The sequence below is a fragment of the Pteropus vampyrus genome, unplaced genomic scaffold, assembly GCF_000151845.1.
Source record: "Pteropus vampyrus isolate Shadow unplaced genomic scaffold, Pvam_2.0 Scaffold173, whole genome shotgun sequence".
NCBI classification, from domain to species: domain Eukaryota; kingdom Metazoa; phylum Chordata; class Mammalia; order Chiroptera; family Pteropodidae; genus Pteropus; species Pteropus vampyrus.
Window position 1 is genome coordinate 46,057 of NW_011888954.1, and position 15,584 is coordinate 61,640.

A 15,584-nucleotide genomic window follows, 5' to 3' on the forward strand; every position below is an offset into this window, starting at 1 on the left:
CCCCCCCCCCGCACCCCCGTCCCGGCGGGCCCCCATCTGTTCAGATCCCGGCCCAATCCCATGAGCCCGCGGGGGCGATGGGAAAGGTACAGGTGCGAGGGTCTCAGGCTCCTGGGAGGGCCCGTCCCTCCCGGATGGAATTAGCCAAGTTGGGAGGAGGAATTCCATCTCCAGGGCGGGAGGGGACAGAGTGATGGAGATAATAACTGTTTTAACAATCTCTTGTAGACTGCGTCAGCTTTTAAGTCTCTCCCTCATTCATAATGTGATATCGATTCCCTTCACTCTCATTCATTCTTTCATTTATTAAGCATGTATTTACTGAACGTCTCGTGTGTCTGGCATGTTAAGAGATGGAGATACAGGGATTATTAAGAATATTGGGTTTATAGGGGGGAAATTTGAAGAGCAACGACCTACGTGTTTTGTCTTAGCTCTGCAACTTACTGCGTGGCCTCGGGAAAATTGGTTAATCCAAGTCTCAGTTTTCCCGTAAGTAAATTCGAGCGTCCAAAACTTCACAGGGCTGTTGTGAGGATCAAATGAGACAATGTTGGGGAATGATCTTTACGAATCGTACAACACTGCGTGAATGAGAAATTATTAATTTGCACTGCTTTGTTACTTCATTCATTTAATAAACATATAATAAGTCCTCATGTTATTTCATGCTTTTGCTGAGCATGAGATCTGCAGTTGGAATCCGGGTGTGGGTCCCAGTTCTGTCAGCTGTATGATTTTTTAGCCACTGACAACTTCTCTGACCCTCAACTTCATTATCTGAAAAACAACGATTAGTATTATCTTCTTAGTGTTAATGTATCTAATGATACTGCATGTGAAAAGTGCATTGTTTGAAGTAAATAAATGTTGGTTAACATATTTAGGACAGATACTTTGGTTTCAAATTCTCATTGCAGTACTTCTATTTCTGTAGCACTTTCCCCTGTAATATCCAGTTCACTGTGCACATCTCTGGGGCTCTAAAGCTTCTGTTCTCTTACTTCTGAGAGGAGAGAGTGAACTGGGGCAAGTGGGGGCAGGGAGGACTGTGCGCATTGAGCATGTGATCAAGCCATGACCTTGCGATTCTGACCTCTGTTGACCCTGAGGACGATCTCTGGTTTCTTGATGCATCCTGGTCCGAGAGCACTCTTGGCCAGGTATCTTACTGCCCTGGGATTGGGCCTGAGTATGGTCCTGGACTTCTAGGCTCCAGGCCAGCCAGAGAAGAGGGCATTGTACCCAAAGGGCAAGAGTAGTGAACCTTGGGTCTTCCTCTTCAGGGGCAAAGCAGAGGCTGGGGAGTCTAGGTGCATGCAGAGAGGGTCCCTGGGGGTTATCAGATGTCTGGGGGCCTACTAACCAGGAAAGGGTGTAGGTTAGAGGTGCTTGGTGGGGACGGTGCTCAGAGAGGCCAGGGTACTTCAATTAATCATCACTGTGGCTCAGAAAAGGCCTTGCCAGCTGGAAGGAGAGTCAGTGTGACAGAAGGGTTTGTGTGGCTGAAGAGACAGGCAGGACAGTGTGTCCACAGCATGGAACCACGCTGGGCACAAAATAATTTCAACATATGATTGAGACGACAGAGCCCAGCAAGTAGGAGGTGAGATTCTTCTTCATGTTGGCCTTCTGCACTGATTCCTAGAATCATTTCTCACCCTGACTTCCCTCTACCCCTAGGTTTCTGCTCTTCCCCTCCTCCTTCCCATGTTCCTTCCGGAACTTCTGTTACTAATAGTCTCAGAGTACAAGTGCAGGCTTGTCCATGGTGTGTGTGTGTGTACTAACACTGTGCCCGCTGCCACTTCCACCTTCGGTTCAGTAGGCATGAATAAGGCTTTGGCTTCCTGCCTATATCCTTGTCCCCCCTCCCCTCTAGTTGCCTGGGCATGAGACAGTCCTGTCAACCACTGAGAAGTAAAACTCACTGACCTGGGACCTAGACAAAGGAGATGCTGAGCAAATTGTTTAATTGCTGGGACAATGTAATACCAAGATCTTCCAGGAGGAGGGGCAAGCCACACCTACATACCAGGTAATCCACATCCATCCTAGACACTGCAAATAAGATGCCAGCCCCAAACTCCACCTCAACCTCTACCCTTTCAGACCATGGTCTCTAATTTTGAAAACCCCGAGTTCTTCTGCCCCACCACCATTTCCAATCCACTGTCTTTTTCTTGTCTTCTGATTCCTGCCTGTTTCCTGCAGTGACTTTACAATGAATCAATTCTGATCACCATGGTATGAGTGGCTGGAGAAGTTCGGGAAGTGCTGAAGGTACTAACTTTCCATCTGTTCCCTGCCTAAACTTCTATTTCCTTCAACTTTGCTCTTTTGTTGGTCTCCGTTTCTCTCTTTTACAGATCTCAGTTCTCCCTTCTCCCAGGTCTCCTTCTTGAATTCTTATCATCATTTTATTCATCAATAGTAATTTTAATAATTATCATCTGCATAATTATTAATTGACAATGCACTTTTATACACATTGCCTTCACAAAAGACTGTGAAGTTGGTGTTACTTTCTTTTTTTTTTTTTTTTGGATGAGAAAACAAAGACTGAGGATAACCACAGTAGTTTGCCCAAATACATCCAGCTGATAGTTGCTAGATAACACTGCTTTTATTTATTTATACATTTAAAAGTATTTATTTATTTATTTATAATTAAATGATAAAACTGCTTTCAATCATTTCTGAAATAAGTAAGGGTTTGAATAAATAGCTAAGCCAGAGTTGGGAGTCAGACTGAAATTTCTTCCTCATATCCAGTATTCTCTTTGCTGTACCACACTGCCTATGTTCTGTTTACTTTTGTAATAAGAAGAAGATTAAGGAGCCTCCCCAATTCCTCTTCAGTTACAGCTCTGGGGACCTGGGTGTTTTTCCTTCTTCAGGAGGCTGGTGGTGCTGAGTGGAGGGGGCACCTGTGGCAGGATGGCATTCCGCATATGGGTGAGGACTCTAATCCCTGGTTTTCCTTCCTCTGCTTTCTTGGGGTGACTCAGGACCATAAAGGTCATCATAGCTAACTAAACTCCTAGGTGAACCCCTCCAAAAGCTAGGTATTACCATAGAGTCCCATTTCTTTTTAGCTCATCTGAGCTCCACCAGTCTATTGCCAACATCTTTAGATCCCGTGTACCCTCAATTGATCATCTCCGAGTAGCATCTTTAAATGCCAGATTCCAAGCAGTACTGGCTTAAACATTGGCCCAAGAAAATCGCTATGCAGCCTCTAACCTCTATGTGTTAAAAATGCAAGATGGTTTTTCCTTCACTATCATTACTACTTCATGTCCTCTCCTCTGGACAGATGTCATTGAACCAGCTGATGAAAGATCTAGGACAGAAACTTCTTTATACCTACCTACTTTGTTGTAGGAAGTGACAGATAAGCCAGGTAGGCCTATGAATATTTCATTTGGCCAGAATAGTATTTTTTAGAAATCCAATTTGAATACTTTTAGTTGGAGATTGTGTCATTTCTTTTGGTCCTTACCATTGCTTACTGCCTTATACTTGGCCTACTTCGCATATTTATGTTGCCTGACTAGCCCTCATAGGTATTTGAACTTTTCAACCTTACAGAGTATCTATCATGGTGCCCAACAATGGCGGGTGCTCATTCAATGATACTCTTCCCTTCATTTCCGTCTCTCACAGCAGCCTGTCTTAATAAACTCACAGGCTTCTGCTTCCCAATGAGTGCCAACTGACCTTGAGTCTGTCCTCTTAGGTCTGTGGTGGCCTCTAGGGAGGGAACAGAAGAGTACCCAGCACAGGATCGAGGAACTGAAGGTCTCTGTTTTCCACTGACCTCTATAGTTTCTTCTCATGGGGACATGAAATCCCCAATATCCAGCCAAAGCCTATTGCCTTCTCCTGGTTTTGTCCCTGACATCTCCACACAATAGATTTGTCCCCTGGACTCCTCTTGGTGGCATTTGCTCACCTAGCCTGCTCTCCTAGGTGGCTGCTGGAAAGAAGAAGGTGATCGTCATTGGCACTTTGATGGGACTCTCTGTGAGTGTGAAGATGGACTGAGTGCATCGATTTTACAGGAAGGAAGAGGGTATAGCATGAAAGATAGATGGACAAGGTGGGTGCTAGAAAACAGAAAGGGTTTGCACAAGGCATTTCAATTTTACTCTCACTAATTAAGATTCAGTTGAATGAATGTGGGAAGAGAGAGGAAGGGATCCTATCTCTTAGTTATTGAATCAATCCATTCAATAACTAAGATAGATGGACTAGTCCAGGAGTCAGCAAACTATGCTGGCAGGTCAATTCAGCTGCTGCCTATTTTTGCAAACAAAAATAGCCATTCATATTTGTCTGTGGCCACTTTTGTGCTGCAATGGTAGGGAAGGGTGGCTGGACAGAGATCATAGGGCCCCAAAGCCTAAAATATTTACTCTCTGGTTTTTTATAAAAAAAGCTGACCCCTGGACTAAGTCCCCTGCTACTGAAAGTGTGGTCCTTGCACCAGTGACATCAATATCACCTGGGATTTGTTAGAAATGCACAATCTCAAGCTTTACTCCAGACCTACTGAGTCCGAATCTGCATTTCAGCAAGATTCCCAGGTAATTTGTTTGAGAAACCCTGGACTGGATGACCCCAAGTTTCCTTTCAACTCTGCAGCTCTCTGATTCTAAGAATTCTCTGAGCCTAACAGTGCTAGATGTGGAAGGAGGCACATAAGTAGAGCAGGACATTGATCTCAAGGAGCTTACAGTTTAGTTCAGTAGTTTTTAAACTTTACCATGCAGAAGATTCCATAGGGAGAAACTTGTTTAAAATGGAGGTCCATGGGCTCTCCCATTTAAAATGGGATCCGGTAGATCTTAACTGGGCCCAGGAATCTGCATTTCTAACAAGAATAGTAGGGGATTCAGATGCATATGGGCCTTGGGCAACACTAGAGTAATAGCGCCCCCATCATGCTTCTCTAGCCCTACCATTGGGCTCCCTTTTGGCAGGCCAGAAGGACAACTGCATGGATAACTCAGCCATCTTCTTGCCAGTGCTGGTTGGTTTTACCAGTGAGGTGAGTCTTTGGTAATGAAAGGTGGTGACTGGCCAGACCCCTGGGGAGACTGTGAGGGAACCTATCAAAATCTATAGTAAAATCACAAAGTAAAGAGAAGAGTGAATATGATTTTGTTCACCAAATCTCAGAATATTAAGGTAAATATGGAGTGTCCCTAAGCTTATGAGTTTCTTTTTTTGTTGTTGGTAAGTTTATTTAATAATTCTCTCATTTCAGAAAGAATTGAAGGCAGCTTATAAAGGATGCATAAAATACAAGGAAGCATACATTCAAAATAGGATTGAAGATACAAGGAAAACATGGGCCAGAGGATAGAATGGGGTCAGGAAAATGCATTCCACAAAGATCTGTATATTTGAAGTGGGGCCCAAGCATCTATTTAAAGAAGAAGTAATGAGTGAGTGCTGAGTGGCCTCCTCTCTTTTGTCCAGCTCCTTAATTTTAGTGCTCATTCTTTATCATTCCAGACACCCCTTTGGTCCCCTCTGGTTACTTAAACCCCCCACCCCGTTCCCCTTTCTTGAGAGCACTGTGTTTCCAAATCGCCTCCCATTTATTCTCTATCTAAATGGCCACTTTGATCTCAGAGAAGTTCAGCACATTAAACCAATAGTGCTTGGTGTGGTCCTGTGGATGAGTTATCTGCCTCGGGAGTGTTTTAAAAAAAAATAAGAAAGTAGATTCTAGCCCCTGGTGTGAGAGCTCTGATATTGCAGGTTTGGGGCAAGGCCCTGAAATAATCTATTTTTTGAAAGCATCCGTGGAGATTCTGAAGCACAGCCAGGCTTAGGAAACTCTGCTAAATAAACCATTGGAGTGGGCCACCTGATAAAGCCGAGGGCTTCCTGTCACTAGAGGCATTCCACCTAAGGCTTGTTGATTACTCAAGAGCAGTTTTGAGGATTTAGTGGTGGTCTCGGGATGAAGGATGAGCTGGGTTCTTTCTGAGGTACTTGTTTCAACTCGATTCCAAGTTTGTAGTGTAATTCATACGAAAGTATAAATGAGTCTGAAATATTCTTAACCCTGATCCTTTTAATGGAGGCCTTTCCTTCACCAAAAATGTATCTGCTGCAGTGGATGCTAATTTCAGGCACCATGACTAAGTGAAATGAAGGATTTCAAACAATGTAGGCGTGGAGATCTTCCAGCTGTTCCTTAAATCAGTGGCTCCCAAACTTGGCTGATCTTCAGAGTCGTCTGGGAAGCATTTTAAAAATACAGATCTTTGGGCTCTACTCCAGAACTACTGAAGCTGATTCTTGGGAATGGGGGTGGGGGATACCCAGAAATGGGTAATTTTTAAAAAACAAAACTCCGTAGGTGATTCTGGTGACCAGCCAAGTTTGGGGATCTCAGTTTTAAACACTCTCTCCTCTTTCTGCTCAGGTCTCCTTTGTCTTAGGTCTCTAGGAAGTTTCAGAAGTAGATTGAGGACAAATGATAGGAAAACACTGTACAATGAGTATGTAATATGTGAAACTTTTTCTTTCTAGAGGTAATAGAGATAGAAAAAAATATAAAAATCGTTAAAGAAGGGATGGAAATTTTGCAGGGATGGAATGATAAGAGGAAGTTAGGGAGGCCATGTACAGAGGTAACTGTCTGAGGTCCTAACACAATGGATGATTCACAAATTATCCCCTAGCAAGGCTAGTACAGGTCAACTACAGAAGATCCCCATTCTTTGAGTTCCATGGTCGCACCTAGGCAGATAACAAGCCTGTTGCTCTCTTGCTTCATTAGCACATTCGGTTTTTTGTTCATGGTTAATTTATTTAAGAAATATTTGTCAACTATTTAATGCTACTCTTCATACCTTACAGCTTGGTTACTTCTAGTAGGAACTGTTTCTCCTCCCTCAGGTAGTGAGGAGTTTACTATTTGGGGAAATTTCCAGAATATATTTCCAGGAATGGGAGCTTCTGCTGGACCCTAAGACTGAAAATAAGGTGGCAACCTTGATATTCAGATGATAGGCATTCCCTTAGGGAGCCACAGTGTGTGTGGCTAGTGTGGCCATGGCAAGTGGGACATGTGAAAGGACCAGGATACAATAAAGTTCTGGTCTCAGGCTGGAAGTGTAAACTTGAGAGTTGGCTTTGTTCTGGGATTAAATTGCTGAATGTTTTATTAACCCTTGTCCTTGGGGTTCAGGCACACAGTACCCCTACAAGCTCCAAAGCACATCTCTCTAGAAAGTTGTTGACCTCCGACTCCAATCTCAATGTGGTCTTTGATCCTGACTTCCATCTGAGGCCCTTCCTTTAGGTCCTCACAGATGGTCCCCACCTCTCTTTCTCTGGGCCCCAGAAGTGACCCCATTGAAGACTGGAGTTCAACATTCCAACAAATAGCAGAGCGGCTGCAGAAACTGCAAGAACAACAGGAAGCTTTTGTGCTCAATCCTGCTCCTGGAGTAGGATCTCCTCTTGCTCCTACCCTCTTGGGATTGCTCGCCACTTCCTGAGGGCCTCTAATTTTAGGGTCTGTTACACCTTGTCTAAATTCCTGCTATTGTGTGTCAACTAAAATGCTGTAAATCAAATCCTATTTTCTCGTTTCCTTTTTTTTACCTTAAAATATTTTATTTCCACCCTGACCCTATCTCTTACATCAGTAATCATAAAATACCTATGGTCTAGGGCAGTTTCTGTTTAAAGAAGCTTTGTGCATCTGTGTGTAGAACATATTAAATAGAATGATGAATTGCTTTATGTCTCGTTTATATGTTTAAATTTCAAATATGGACTTTTTTTTAAAAAAAAAGGTATGCAGTTTCACTTTTCTGCCTTTCTGATCCTCTCCAAAATTGGGGTGGACCATATAAGCCTCAACAGCTCAGCTCCTTTTGCCATCTACCTTTCCTTTGACTTTACGAAGGCCTTAGCCAGATCCCTGCCCATGTTTCTCTGTGTCTGTGATGGGCACATCTGTAACATTCTCCTTAATCTTCCTTTTACGAGATAGGAAGGCAGGAATTCCATATTACACACAAGTTTCATATCTTTCATTTCCCAGATGCTCATCTCTCCTCCTGTCTGTAATTGCTTACTTTTAATCTCCTTTCCTCAGATACTGCTTTTATCATTCTTTTTGCTGTAATCTCTTTATCTGTGTTGATGTGTCATGTTACATATCTGTACCATTACAATGAGTGTCATCAGCTCCTCAGCCTGAGGGCCTCAGTGGCTCCTCTCAGATGAAAGGTGGAAGTGCCACCAAGATCCTGCTGGGAACCCTGTTACTAGCAGCCCACAAGACTGTGGACTGCGGCATTGCAGCCTCTCAGAGATAGGAAAGATCTCGACAAGAAAGAGATCAGAGTCAGGTAGCGAGTGGGATGGCGTAGGTGGGGGAATGGCAGGTCCAAATTCAGACACTGGGCTGGTAGCAGCAAGACCGATGCCCTGCCACTCCTCTGGGGGGATGCTGCTATTCCTACTACACAGTCACAAAGTCCAGGTTCTTTTCAGTGGACTCTGGATTCCTCAGGTCCAGACCTAATTCCCGCGCCTACCTGGGACATCCAATGCTAACCTAGCTTCTGAAAGTCTTTGATTTGGGGATGATCCAGGCCATGCAGGGTACAGCTCATGCTGCTGTAGGCTGACTTCCCTTACCAGAGTCGCTAACCTAGCTTCCAGACTGCTCACTTACCTCCCCACTAACTCTCTGATCCCATCCACCTCCCAGCACTCTCTTGATGCCCTATCGGTCTCTTTGCTCTTTGGTTTTCTGCTCACTGAAGCCCTTTCTGCCCCTCAGGAATGCAGTCTGGCTCTACCCACTGAACCTGCACTGGAGACCAGCAGAACTTAGTTTTAAGCCTGTGCCTACCCAGGCTTTCTGAGGTGGCACAGGCCCACACTGGGAGCTTGTGACCTTTCTCCTAAATGTCTTCTGGAAGTCTACAGACATTTGAGAGGGCTCATCAGGTAATTTACAGTCAAAGCCCCAAGGCTGAATCCCTGATGAAGCAAGGCAGCACTAGGTATGTGGAAATGTGTTTGGAGGTGGGAAAGTGGTCTGGATGAGGAATGCCTGAGAGCAGGGGAAACTCCATGAGACATGTTAACATGGTGAGGGGAACGATCTACAGGTTAGAGGGTCGTGGTAGGCTTTTTATTAGCGTATTCCTGTGCTGTTCCATCTTTCTCTGATCTCTGGCCTTTTTACACTGTGATCTCCCCTCTCATGTCCTTACCCTTGGCTCATTCTCAGCATAGAGAAAAAAGGCTGAGTGTACCTGGTCGACTGGCAGACTCTGGCATCACTGACATCATGGATGGAGTAGAGTGCATCCACACTTTTGTGGCTGGCGGGACCCCAGTCCAGACTTTCTTCCTGATTCCTCCTGATCCAAACCAAGTGGTCTACTATGCAAACTCTTTCCTACTTCCAACCCATGGAGGTTCCTCATTCAATGTCCAGTCTACCCTATCTAAATAGGCATTTCAGTCAAATGCTCCTTTCTTTGGACCCCTGCTCAGCCCTTGATCCCTCAGTTCCCAGCTCCGTGCTTAGCTATGGCCTCCCATGTGTGTTATTCTACACCACATTTGCCATTTTCCTCCCAGCCCCATTGCAACCTCCTAAGCCTAGAAGCTTCTTTTCCTATAAAGCATAATGCAAGGCAGTAAAGAATATAGTATGCTACTCTTTGCATAAGGGAAAAGGGGATTTTTTTTTTTTCAAAAAGAAATTCAGCAGAGTGTTCAAATAGTAACGTGGAAATGTCACAAGGACATAGAGGTGAGCTTGACTGAGCTCTCATTCTGAGCATTAAAATGAATGACGACAAGAATGGAATACAACATATTGAACAACAACAAAAAACGCATGAGTCCATACTGATACTAAACAAATATAGATGCAGCAGGGAGGGAAGAGAATGATTATCTTTACAGAAGAATGCCAACTAATAAATGTAGAGAGAAGGATAAAAATAGAAAAATTACCATTTTAAAGCCACCATAGTAATAACTGATTTAACCAAGAATCATCAGTGGACGGTAAAACTATTGGGTAAAATACTGCTGAGGTATAGAATATGAAGAAATGTAAAAGACACCACCTTGACCAAATGTTCAAACCAATAAAAGGACAAATTGATATCAGGCACCTCCTGATATGAGACACTGTTAAAGACACAGCCTCATCTATACAGTACTCCTGCCAAAAAAATTTAACCTTAATATAATGAAGAAACAATCCGGCAAATCCAAAGTGAGGCACGTAAGATTTCTAAAATATCAATGTCATGAAAGACATAAAAAAACAGCTGAGGAACTAATCTAGATTAAAGGAAATTAAAGAAACCTGATACTAAATGCAGTGTATTAGCCATGATTGGATCCTGGGTCTGGAAAATAAAAACAATACAGAGATAATTGGGGAAATTTGAATAGTCTGTACATTAGGTAATTGTATTGCCTTGTCATTTTCCTGAATGTGATAATTATATTGTAGCTATGTAGGCAAATGCCCTTGTTCTTAGAGGATACAGTAATTTGTGTCAAGTGTCATAATACCTCTAATTATCTTTCAAATAATTCAGTGGGAAAAGAGAGATGAAGTAGATGTGGCAAAATGTTAATGATTGATGAATCTAGGGAAAGCAAATGGGTATTCATTGTCCAATTCTTCCAATTTTTCTGTAGGTTTGAAATTTTTCAAAATAAAAGTGTGGGGAGAGTTTACATCAAAAATATTTCTACAACTAAAGATTTACAAGCCCTAATGGAAGCCTCCTTATTTCAAACAGTTTTAATTTAGAAAGATAAAAACCAGAATTGAGCAAAAGACAAAAACCACAAAAAAATTGATAAATTTGACTACATAAAAATATAATCAATTTTCAATCTTTCTCATCTGTTTGTTAACTTAATTTATAGAGACTGTACCCACTCTCTTGTAGATGTTTAGAAAAGAGTAATGTGACAAAACGCAGTGAAATGTGGTTCTAACTCACCAGAGGTTGAACCTTACACACCTGGGTGCATTACAGGATAGTCAGGAATGAATATGAGTGTCACGTTGCTAGGAAAACCTAGAAACTTTCAGGGTTCCAAAGACAATTTATAGTTTGTAAAGAAATACAAATGTGCTTTGATAATAGTTTCTGTCTTTTGATATTATATGAAATACTTAAAATTCTTAGGGTTATATGTGAATATTTTATTGAAATAGTAAATTCATAAGAACTTTGAAAAATGTATAGATTATTTTACTATCTCTGCCTTGTATCAAAATTATCATCGACTTAAGTATGTGACTTGATGTTTAAAAGTTTTGGGTTGAATTATGTAGCTGCAGAATAACAGTTATAGAAACACATATAAGAACCAAAGGTCCTTGATATTTAATAATATGTCAATATTTTGTTAACCTTTAGCTAAAAACCAACCTGAAAAATTCTTAGGTTTCATAAGTATTGAATTCATTAGAGCCTCAGAAATTAGTCTTTATTGTGTAGAATTAGAATATTTTATTCTAGCACAATAAATATACCCAGAAAAATCAAGATTTTGGTAGATGTGGATTATTAATTCATTATTATTTCCATCACCATAAAACTTTAAATACCCACCTGCCTGGGGATATTACTTTGAACATTTTCAAGTCAAATACTATAGAATAAAAGCAACAAATGAACAAGAGAAACAAAAACTCATAGACACAGACAACAGTTTAGTGGTTACTAGAGGTAAAAGGGGGAGGGAGGAGGTAGGTAAGAGGAAAGGGGGTCAAATATATGGTGACAGGAGATTTGACTTTGGGTGGTGAACACACAATGCAATATACAGATGATATATTATTAAATTATACACTTGAAACCTTTAAAAAATTTAAATAAAATGTCTCTATATCAAAAACAGAAATAAAAAATAATAATAAACTGGGGAAAGTATAGAACAGAAAAAAAAAGGCTACTGTTTTTGTTATATATACTCCCTCCTACAAATTAGTAAGAAAAAACACCACCAAAAGAATAGGTGAATATGCCCAAAAGATATGAAGAAGCAGTATAATAAAGAAAAAAGGTATTTTTAAGTAGCCAATCTCTATAGTAATTAAATGTAAATTGAAACAACACTGAACTGCCTTTTGTCTTGTTTTACTTTTTTTGCTTTGCCGATTTGCGAAGATTAGAAAGAACAATGGTACCAGGATTTTAAGGGTGTTGGAGAACAAGCAATTTCACACTTTGCCTGTTTATCAATCTCTTTGTCAGCCAATTTGACCACGTGTATCAAAAAGCTCACAGCCACAAATAAACATGCACACACACACGTACTCCATTTCTACACAGAATCACATAAACAAGGAAAGGTGGGAGTTAGATAATTCCAAGGAAAGAGGACAGAAGTTGTGTCCCCAGCATAGGACACCTAGAAAAAAAGACAATCCCAATTAGGCATGACAGGATCCTTATCACTAGAATGAAGGCTGCATTCACACATTAGACCACAGTTGCATTCCCTGCCCAATGTTTACGAGGAGGACACGAAGAACTCTGAGGGTGCTGAACACCCTGTGGTGGTGGGACTCAACAAACACTAGAAACCCGGTGTACATATTTTAGACCTCAGCTGTCACCTGTTTTGACAAATCAAAGTCACCCTTGCTCATCATAGAACCATGCCAGCTCTTCACTGCCTATGACTATTACTCCAATAGTAGAGAGCTGGCTCCCCCTTGTGCCCGAGAAATATTCAGCTAATAGACACCCAGGTACCCTGGACACAAAACCTCTCTGAAGCTCACTTGAACCTTTCTTTAGGCAGGAGGGTGACTGTTAAATAGCCAAATGGATTTTGGTTTTATGAGGATAGAGTAATCAACCTTTTAAAGGCCCTGTATATATCTTTGGGCCTCCAGCCACTCTCTGAGCTCTCTTTTCCTGTTCTACATCTACATCTATATTTACATTACTACTATAGATCTTTAACCAATGCCCCTTTCCTCAACCGCCACTCCCATAGTACCTTCTGAGTGTTTGGCTTTCATCCTCCACAAACACCTCTTCCTACAACTTGAGATGGGTAAAGTTAGAAAAGAATCCTGCGAAGGCTCTCTTCTCTTTATCCACAACTCTCCCTGATGTGCTTTCATTGGGTAAATTCCTCTCATCTTGGCATCATGAGCAGGGTCAAGTCAGAGAGGGCAAAGTACCCCTTGATTCTGTTGATGAGGCCAATGTGTGCAGAAGTCTCACTCGCACGTGTGGAATGGATATGATACAGGGCCAGATTTACCCAAGGCCGGATACAGGAGACCTCTAGAAGTCCAGAGGTTTTTCTTTTGTTTGTTTATTTGTTTTTTAAAATTTGCTAGTTACTTGGATGGTACAAAGGCATCGAGTGAATTCAGCTCTTATACGGCTGCATGTGATATTCAGGTGTTATGAACAAAGTGGAATACTGCTCACATTGGGGACTTTAGAGACTGGCTACACTTTGGCACTATGAAGGAGACAAAGACGACTAAGATCTGATCCCTAAGCCCTAGGAACTCACAAGCACATACGAACAATTTCAATATAAGACAGAGACTTGAAGTGGGTTGGAACAGCTGGCTAGGTACAGAGAGCTGCCAGAACTGTTTTGGGAGATTACAGAGTAGGCCAAGAATCAAGGGAAATTTTGGAAGAAAGGAGGTGGGGGTGGAGTGAGGGAACATCCAAAGAAAACCTGAGAATGTTTGGTGGCTTGCACTGGTGCGTGGATCCAATATCAGAGAGTCAGGTCATTGTCATTGGAACCTGAGCTCTAGGTAGAGCTAAAGAGATTCAAAGATTTTTCTAGAATAATCCAGAGACAAATGGTAGGGTGACAACTTTTACCATTATTTGGAGAAAGCAAACACCTGAGGGCAAGAACAGCTGGAGAGTAATCTATTATCAACATGAAGCAGTAATTATGCTGAAATGACTAATGAGTCTATCCCAGAAAACTGGGTTGGATTGAGGAAGATGAAGGAAACAATTTCCTACTATACCTATTTGCCAGATCAAAAGTAAGAGGTGAAAGGGCAGAAGTTATTTGGATATTGCATATACTTCAAACTTAATATATAAAAAATGGAACCCATGATCTCTTCTCCAAATCAGCTACTCTTTTCATAACTGAGGTGGTCTTGAATATTAGACAGGTTGGCGCCAGGTCACATGAGACAATAAGGTTGAAAGAGACACGTAGGAGATGGAGGGGCCCCAACTTGGCTCCAGGGATAGGCCCTACAAGCGCAGCAAAATGTCTAAGATCCAATTCAAATTCAAGTATGGTTTGGATAGTTGGGCCAAATCCAAGGGATCCTCAAAGTGGTCCCTGGACCAACAGCATCAGCATCACCTGGAAACTTACTAGAAATGCCAAATTCCTGGGCTCCACTCCAAACTTACTCAATCAGCAACTCTAGGGGTAGAGCCCAGCGATCTGTGTTTTCAAGCCCTCCAGATGATTCTGATGCATGTCAAAGCTTGAGAAACCCTGTCATAGAGAAATAGGAATATATGTCTACCAAGATACATGTACAAGGATGTTTTTAACACCATTATTTATAATAGCCAAATACAGAAAACAAGACAAAGGTATCAGTATGGATAAATAGGTTAGGGCATGGTTATGTAATACAATGAAGTAGTAAAAATGAATAAATCTCAGTTATGTAAATAATTTACATAAATGACTCTTAAACATAATGGTGAGTAAATATTTAAGACACAAATAATACATTTCTATATACATATAGAAAAAGGTTCTTGTCGAACTGTACCTATATATTTTAAGAACCCAAACTGTACCTCCAGCCCTAACCTTTTAAAACTTTGGGCTGGCATATAACTAGTACCTGACATATAATGTATGCTCATTATGAGAGGTCTCATTCTTTATCATTATAATCTTTATAGTGACTCAGAGTATTTCATAATATGGATATACCATATTTATTTAACCACTTCCTTGTTGATGGGCTTTTTAAGAATATTACTTTGCCCCAATAGACTGAAAATTCTGTGAGGTAAGAGACCATGTCTGTCTTCTAAGATAGTGCCTACTATTCAATAGTTATTTAATTGAATTGATTTTCTAGATTAACTTTCCTATAAGGAAAAAAAAATGTCTTGGCCAGTTTTATCTTTGTTGTAGCATAAATTGATTCCTTGTATACATCTGGTATATGTAAATATTCTTACATCTGGTATATGTAAATTTTATTCACAGTGAATTAAACCCAGAGAATCCAGTCAATTCTGGATGTAATGACAAAATAAATTGTTCTAGACTTGGAAAATTAGACCATGGATTCTGGAGTAGAGGGAGCCTCTAAGATGATTTAATTTCCCTAGGTGACATCTCTTGTCTCATTGCAACAGCAACTAGGAAATGTGTCATGCCCTAGAGTTTGGAAACCATGGATCTTGCATTTTCTGAGAGTAACTACTTAAAATATCCTGGCTTTCTTAAATGTACTTGATTCATTCTAATTTGTGATTTGGAACATATGACACCATACCTGG